This window comes from Callorhinus ursinus, unplaced genomic scaffold, assembly GCF_003265705.2.
Source record: "Callorhinus ursinus isolate GAN/ISIS: 27379988/994484 unplaced genomic scaffold, GSC_fseal_2.0 scaffold81, whole genome shotgun sequence".
NCBI lineage: Eukaryota > Metazoa > Chordata > Mammalia > Carnivora > Otariidae > Callorhinus > Callorhinus ursinus.
In genome coordinates this window covers 520,615-529,781 of record NW_027397143.1, presented here as the reverse complement: position 1 = coordinate 529,781, position 9,167 = coordinate 520,615, and positions in this window count along the sequence as shown.

Below are 9,167 nucleotides of genomic sequence, written 5' to 3'. Positions count from 1 at the left end.
TAGTGCATTGTATTTTCTTTGAGCTGTTTTGCAGTTCTTGAAATTATAGGTAATTTTTAATGATATAAATTAGTCTTGTTCATAAATATTAGGTACATTTCTATGGAATGTTATTGACTATTGCTCTGTACTCAGACCCATTCTGTATTTATTCACTTTTATTTTATATGTGTTGGAAGTTTTTATCTTCTCAGCAGATTCTCCAACATTGTTGCTTTTGCCTTTCAGGAATCATTCCATTGAATTATGTTTGTAGCCACATGTCCCATTTAATTATGGGGGGCAACAAACTCACCTTCTGATTCATACTTGGCGGGTCAGCTTTCCTCTTCTTTTGTATTTTCCTCATTCTCTCGATTCTCTGTGGGTTACCCCATCATCCACATAGCTGAGACTGGTAAACGCTCCTGTATTTCTCCACCAAGCTCACCTATCCTTTCCATCTTTGTTGAGAGGAGAAGTGGTTTCCTCCTTCAGAAAGCTGTAGTGCAGTTGTAAATTGGAAACACTAGATATCCTTCAGTAAGACACACTTAATTTACATATTTAATAGTGTCCTGCAGAGGAGATATCCTATGCAAGATTCCATTATGAGGCCATGTTAAGTAGATCCTGAATTTCGCCTAGTATTTTGAATGTGTAATCTAATAACCATTCCTTCAGTGAATGTAAAAATGTGTTTCCTAAACTGTATTATTGATTTTCAAGCCAAACTTTTTGTCTTATTCTTGATAAAATTTTTACCCCCAGGGTCTGCTCTCTATTTTTCCCTCTGTCTCCTGAAGTTTGAATTCCATTATTCAGATAAGCATACAAAAAATCAGCAAAAATGCTGGTGTTGATTTTTCATAAGTGTGTATGCTCTATGAAAAAAATACTGGAAACTCATATTCTATTAAAAGTCCTTACATGTAATCACAAAATAATGAAAATACAATGCAGTTTACTATGTATCATGGGACATATTAAAACTTTGAAAAATATCTAGAATCAGCTTTTAAAATCTATTCCATCTAGGGGCCTGCATACCTCCTACCTGGAAAAACATTTTCTTCTAGAATTGTATGCTAGGGAAATATTACATGCATTTTTTGAATAATTAAGGTGTAAATTTAGAGTAAATAAGTTTGAGTTAAATAACTGGATTTCCAGAGGAAAACTGAGATTGTTACTAAGAATGTATTTTGATTGCTGGAAACTCCAAAGTACACTTTGAAGATAGAAGAGAAGTACAAGTAATTTTGGTGATTATTTCTTTCCCTGGTATAATTGACATATAATTGATATATAACATTGTGTAAGATCATACTATGAACATAATCTTCTATTTATCTGGGTATCATTTTAATTTTTCCTACATCATCTTTATACTTCCTTAAAGGGTGTTTGATGCATCCTATCTTCCAGTTACATCTAACTATGTTTTCCCTTACCTCACCTGAAACCATTTGTCATAAAATTAGCTAACCAACCAGCAAACAAAAAATGAAATATTTTCTAAATGGCCTTCTATTATCCAAAGTCAATGTGAGCCTTTTATTCTTTATGTCTGTGAGCTTCCCTTGGGATTTACAGGAAATGATTTTTTTTTTCCTAACAAGACCTCTGCTCAGCTAGACCAGTGGTTCATTAAATGTGTGGCCCCTGGGCGGCAATATCAGCATCACTTGGAAACTTGCTAGAAATGCAGATTTTTTGGGACCTCATTCCAAACATGCTAAATCAGAAGGTCTAAAGTGAGGCTAAATGAGATGTTTTAACCATGCAAGCTAGAGTGAGGACTGGTACTTTACTGTCTACTGGTTCAAAACATTTCTTTCTTTGCTTTACTGGCAGGCTTTTTAAACTTTTTTTTTCTTTTAAAAGTAGTTTATGACTTTGTTTTGCATCAAAATAAAGAGGCAACACACAGAATGGGAGAAGATATTTGCAAATGACACTACAGATCAAGGGCTGGTATCCAAAATCTATAAGGAACTTCTCAAACTCAACACCCAAAAAAACCCCCAAATAATCAAGTCAAAAAATGGGCAGAAGATATGAAAGGACACTTCCCTGAAGGAGACATACAAATGGCTAACAGACACATGAAAAATGTTCATCATCATTAGCCATCAGGGAAATTCAAATCAAAACCACATTGAGATACCACCTTACACCAGTTAGAATGGCAAAAATGGACAGGGAAAGAAACAACAAATGTTGGAGAGGTTGTGGAGAAAGGGGAACCCTCTTACACTGTTGGTGGGAATGCAAGTTGGCACAGCCACTTTGGAAAATAGTGTGGAGGTGCCTCAAAATATTAAAAATAGAGCTACCCTATGACCCAGTAATTGCACTCCTGGGTATTTACCCCAAAGACACAGATGTCGTGAATAGAAGGTCCATTTGCACCCCAATGTTCATAGCGGCAATGTCCGCAAGAGCCAAAGTGTGCAAAAAGCCAAGATGCCCTTCAACAGATGAATGGATAAAGAAGGTGTGGTCCATATATACAATGGAATATTACTCAGCCATCAGAAAGGATGAATACCCAACTTTTACATCCACATGGATGGGACTGGAGGAGATTATGCTAAGTGAAATAAGTCAAGCAGAGAAAGTCAATTATCATATGGTTTCACTTATTTGTGGAACATAAGGAATAGCATGGAGGACATTAGGAGAAGGAAGGGAAAAATGAAGGGAGGAATTGAGGGAGAGATGAACCATGAGAGATTATGGACTCTGATAAACAAACAGGGTTTTAGAGGGGAAGGGGTGGGGGGATGGGTTAGCCCAGTGATGGGTATTAAGGAGGGCACGTACTGCATGGAGCACTGGGTGTCATATGAAAACAATGGATCATGGATCACCACATCAAAAACTAATGATGTATTGTATGGTGACTAACATAACATAATAACATAATAATTTTTTTAAAAAGTTGTTTATGACTTAACTTTGATGTGGAAATTAAAAAAAAAATAAATCACAGAAACAGAAAAGATTGGTAGTTTCCCAGGATGGGAGTGGTGTGCACAGAAAAGGGAGAAGATGGTCAAAGGTTTGCAAACTTTTAGTTATAAGATGAAGTTCTGGAGATCTAATGATCGGTGTGAAGAGTATAGTACAGTACTGTTTTGTTTCTTTGAAAGTTACTAATAAAGTAGATTTTAAAATTTCATGCCACACACAGAAAAAAGGATAATGTGAGGTGATGAATGTGTTAACTAACCTTATTGTGGAAATTATTTTGCAACATATATGTATATATGTATATAAACTCATATATATGATATATGATATGATATATGATAAAATCATATATGTATATAAAATCACTACATTGTTATATGTCAATTATATTTCAAAGCTGGGAAACAACAGGAGTCACTGAAATTAATTTTATTTCTCCTCTATTTTTCTTCTTATTTTTTGAAGATTTAGTTATTTAAAAGAGACAGGGAGTGAGGGGGAGAGTCAGAAGGAGGGAGAAAATCCCAAGCAGGTTCCAAGCTCAGAGTAGAGCCAGACCCAGGACTTGATCTCATGACCTGGAGGTCCTGACGTGAGCTGAGATCAAAAGTCAGAGGCTCAACTGACTGAGCCACCCAGATGCCCTGCTTCACTTCTATTATTAATGTCTACTTTGGAGGTTTCAGCAATCGAAATAAGTTCTCAGCAGCAACCTCAACTTTTCTCTGGAGACACAGTTATTTATCTCAAAGTTGTTTATTCTGAATTGCATTTTAATGATTCAACAAAAGAGAACATAATATATTCCTACCATACAATTCTAATAAGCATGTAAGATAGTATTTATGGGACCAAATGAGTTCAGACACTAAATGCTTCAGGAATTCTGGGGAAATCATGGTGGATTGGATGTAGAATATGGGAAATTAAATGATTAGCCCCTGGAATAAATGATACCATATAAAAGGGAGAAGAAAATAGAAGTTGCCTAAACCCAGAGACCCAGTGTGAACAAAGCAGGATCTTGGCAGCCTGAAGAGTGTGTAGGTAGAAAGCTGTGCAGCAAAGGTGTGCAGACATGATGTGGGGTAGAAATGTGCAGAGCTGCAGGACATGAGCTGAGTGGTTTAGCCTTTAGTATGTCTACACTGACAGCAAATGGCACTCAGGGTTTAAATAGAATGGCATAATAACATTGGTATTTCTGAGAACTTAACTGATCTTTATGTTTGGTAGCTTTTGAAAGGAAGTTTACTTTTATTTTTTATTTTATCTCGAGAAAGATAAAAAGTGAGTATATTGTTTTAATAGTATACGTATGAGTTATTTAATGGAGGTCTGGAATAAATGCCTCCCCCAATAGCTATGAGATGGAAAGAGAAAATGGAAAATAATTTAAGAGAAAGAAGATGTGTGGAAGGTTTGAATGTCTTATTGAACAAATAAAAGTGAAATCAAGGTTCAGATAAAATTCTATTTGGCTCCAAAACCAGCCAGAAGATAAAATGTACTTGTCTGTGCCCAACTGATATCTGCTTTTTTCCCCACACACTGCGGCGCTTTTGCTTGTGTTCTCAACTCCAGTGTTATAGCAAACTGTTCTGCTAATTAAAGACTTAGAAGAAAAATATTTACAATAGTTTTCTTTTGTTTTGTTTGTTTGTTTGTGTGTGTGTGTGTGTTTGTTTTTACCTCAGAGAGGATGAACAAGTTGTTTTATGTCTTGGTATAAAATGGTTATGCATATCTTAATTACAAAAGACAATAAAAAAGTTATCACTGGTATTAAGAAATCCCCTGCATTATCATTGCATTATTAGAAGTGTTTTGTAGCAGGGGGAAAGCCATCTTTTGTCCCTTGAAATAACAGCACACTTCCAACAGCCTAATTCACCCTGGCCTCCACACCTGGGCCAAGAATGGAGTCAGCACTGGCCTCTCTTCACTTCCTTGAACCTGCCGCTTATAAGAAAACCCCAAGCTGTAAATGTTGAAAGGACTATTAAATGTTTACCTATCTTTGACACAGCCAGGGTATTAGAATGTATTATTTTAAAGATTTATACTAATAAGCTAAAGCAGGTATTTGTAGAAATAAAATTAAAGTATCTTATATTTTGAGAATCCTTTTAAAATATTTCTAGACTTATAAATAATTTTAATGTTAACTGCTCACCTTTGGTTTTAAATAGCTGAAAGGTGAAATCCAAGTATCCTCTGAAGGGGGATTTATTAAGCATCACCCTCGTCCACTCTGTTCCTTCTAAGTATCAGATAGGTGTGTGTTTTGTTTTGTTTTGATTTAGAATACATGGATCTGAGAAGGCATGCATTTTGGCAGGCTAGCCAAAGGCAAGAATGAATCAATTTGTGAAATGCACTGTTGGGAAAGTAAGATCTTGCCTAATTACCTACACCAGCTGAATTCTAAGATTTTTCTTATGTGTTATTGAATATGACTTACATTCATGCTAAAAGCAATACATTTGATGGATGGACTGAACCTGTGGAGAGCATGAACTTTACACAGGGTAGAGGCAGGATTCGAACACAGGTGGCCTCACCCCTAAAGTTTATAAGCTAGAATGCTTATGTAATGTTCAAACTTAGACTTCCCTGTATCACTGGTGGTCATCATTAAAAGCTTTTGCAGAAGTTTTTACTTTAACCCTTTTCTTTAGGGTGCTTCTCTTTATGAAAACAGACTTCATGTCTCAGTTCTCTAGAGGATGGGGCACATCAAAGTCCAGTGGATGGTAGAGAGTTGGTTCAATGGGGTTTCCTCCTTTCTATCTCTTTTTGTGAACTTTCAGAGGGTAATACTGACAGCTAATATTCATAATACTCTTACACTGTCAACTTCAATCATGTTTACTCCTCCGAGCTTCAAAACAGATTATCACACATATTTTAAAGATGAGAAAATGAATACTTACAGAAGTATAATCATCTGTTGAGAGCTTCAAAGCAAAATAGGAAGCATAAACAGGTTCAGAGTAAGGAAAGTGTAACTATCATCAGATTCTTTCAGCTGCAGAACATGATCCACAAAATGTTGTCTGAGCAGAGTGCACTAAGAACTATGGGTTCCTGTCCATGCTTTTTCACTGTTCTAAAGTGATTCTCTGTTGGTTAAGTACCCTGGGAATAGAGCCAAATTAAATTTTAAAAAAAGCACATTATCTTTGGAAAGAAAGAGACTTTATAGATTACCTCATTTATCACCAAAGTTGTAACAAAAACTAAAAAGACACAGACTATTATTTCGACTTTACCTGTGATTATCTTTCTTTAACATTATGATAGGAAAAAAAATGTTTCATTACTTTAAGGTGCATATAATCAATTTACAGTGAGATTGGGCAAGTTTTAAAGTGTATATGAACCATTTGCCTTGATTTTGTATCAGAAGTCTTTTTATAACTTTTTCCCTACATTTATTGATCTTTATTGCTTTCTTTAAGCTTACTATATATTAGGAAACTTAGAAATTATCAGTCACATGCTTCTCAGATGTAAGGGCAGTTATCTTCCTTTTTATTTGTTTTTAATTTTTTATAATAATATTTTGCACATGAGGTTTAACTTAATCTAGTCAAATCTATTCTAGTTCATCATGACATCCAGCTTTGAGATCTTGTTTAGAAAACATTATTTTTTACCCTCCTATATTTTGGATTGCACTATTTTTAATAAAGCAAGATACAGTGACACCTGGGTGGCTCAGTTGGTTAACCATTAGACTCCTGACTTTGTCTCAGGTCATGATCTTGGGGTTCTTTGATTGAGCCCCACATCGGGCTCCCCACTCAGTGGGGAGTCTGCTTAAAGACTCCCTCTCGCTCTACTCCTTCCCCCACTCACACTCTCTCTAAAATAAATAAATAAATAATAGATAGGTAGATAGATAGATAGATGATAGATAGATAGATAGATAGATATTTAAAAAGAAAAGCAGGATATAGTTTTCTATATATCTTTTTCAAGTCTTCATCATTTCCCTTTCTCATTTGGAAGTATTTTCAAAGTTTATTTTTTTCATAGCATCATTGTCAAATTCTTCTTACCTCATTTTCCAAGAGAGTTAACTAATAAAATAATCTCCTTTGGGTCAATGCCTCCATTATCTTTCATACTTATTAACAGTCTAATTGTCTATAGACTACAACTGCTTTATTGATATAGATATTATAACATCTTATTATTAAAAAATTACTTCAACATGTTATTTTCAGTATTCTAGGCATGCAATCACAATCTTCTAAGAATAAACATAATTTATTTTTTCCAATTTCAAAGCTTATATATTTCATATGTTTATATTGACAAACAGAAAATTATTGAACAGCAAATACACTTTTCTTATTTCTGACATTTTTGGAAACATGTACCATGTTGTACGCTTCATATATACTATAGGGATAAATTCATTTCAAAGATATTTTTGAGTTTTACTAAAAATTAGTGCTTAGTTTAATGATGACATGATTATTTTTAATTTAATTAATGGTGAAACATACTAATATATATCCTGTCAGTAAAATCAATTTGTCCCTAGAACAGAATATTTTCTGTGCTATAGTATTTGGTAAGTTTTGGAGAACAGCTGATATTGCTTTAGTTGAGTCTGTTCCCTTGGTACTCACAGATAAAATATATACTTGCATATTTTTTTTCTGAATATGTATTTTGTAAGCTTTTTAAAAATACAGAATGCAAAAAGGAAGAAAATTACAATCAGTCCCATACTCATACAATTGTATTAAATAAGTCAAAAATGTAATTTTAAAAAACAAAAGAAGGAAACAACACAGAAAATTGCAAAATCAGTCTTATTAGTCTCAGCTTCTCTCATCCAAAACACAAATTTGTGGGATAGCCATGTTACAACAATGATGAACCTTGAGAATATTATGCTTGGCAAAAAAGTCCTGACTCAAAAGGCCACATATTATATGATTCCATTCATATGAGGCATCCAAAATAGGAAAAAAAAAATCATGGGGACAGATAGGAGATTAGTGGTTGTCAGGAACTAAAGTCAGGGGAAATTTGGATGTGAGTGCTATTGGGTAGAGAATTTCTTTTTTGAAGTGATGGAAATATTCTAAATTTAGATAGTGGTAAAAGATATACAACTCTCTGAATATACTAAAATTCACTGAATAGTACACTTTAAAAAGGTAATTTTATGACATGTGAGTTCTCCTTAATAAAGTTGTTATATTGAAAACTAAAACAAAGTAACCATCTTCTAGTATGTATTGTACCAAATTTCAGATTGTTTTAATGTATAGATCAATATAATTCTTATACTAACTGGCATATATATATGATGTTACTCTATATATAGTATAGATATGCTGTTAAGCTGTTACTACATCGGGGCACCTGGGTTCCTCAGTCAGTTTAGTGTCTGACTCTTGATTTTGGCCTAGGTCATGATCTTAGGGTCATGAGATGGAGCCCCGAGTCAGACTCAATGCTCAGTGGAGAGTCAGCTTGGAATTCGCTTACTCCCTCTCCTTCTGCCCCTCCCCCTTGCACTCTCTTTCATGCTCTCTAGCTCTCTCTAAAATTAATAAATAAGGGACACCTGGGTGGCTCAGTTGGTTAAGGGGCTGCTTTTGACTCGTGTCATGATCGCAGGGTCCTGTGATCAAGGCCTATGCCAAGCTCCCTGCTCATTGAGAGTCTGCTTCTCCCTCTGCCTGCTGCTTTCTTCTTTTTTTTATTATGTTATGTTAATCACCATATATTACATCATTAGTTTTTGATGTAGTGTTCCATGATTCAGTGTTTGCATATAACAGCAGTGCTCCATGCAGAACGTGTCGTCTTTAATACCCATCACCAGGCTAACCCAACCCCCCACCCCCTCCCCTCTAGAACCCTCAGTTTGTTTCTCAGAGTCCATAGTCTCTCATGGTTCATCTCCCCCTCCGATTCTCCCCCGTTCATTCTTCCCCTCCTGCTATCTTCTTTATTTTTTTAAACATATAATGTTTTATTTGTTTCAGAGGTACAGGTTTATGATTCAACAGTCTTACACAATTCACAGCGCTCACCATAGCACATACCCTCCCCAATGTCTGTCACCCAGCCACCCCCTCCCTTCCACCCCCCACCACTCCAGCAACCCTTAGTTTGTTTCCTAAGATTAAGAATTCCTCATATCAGTGAGGTCATATGATACATGTCTTTATCTG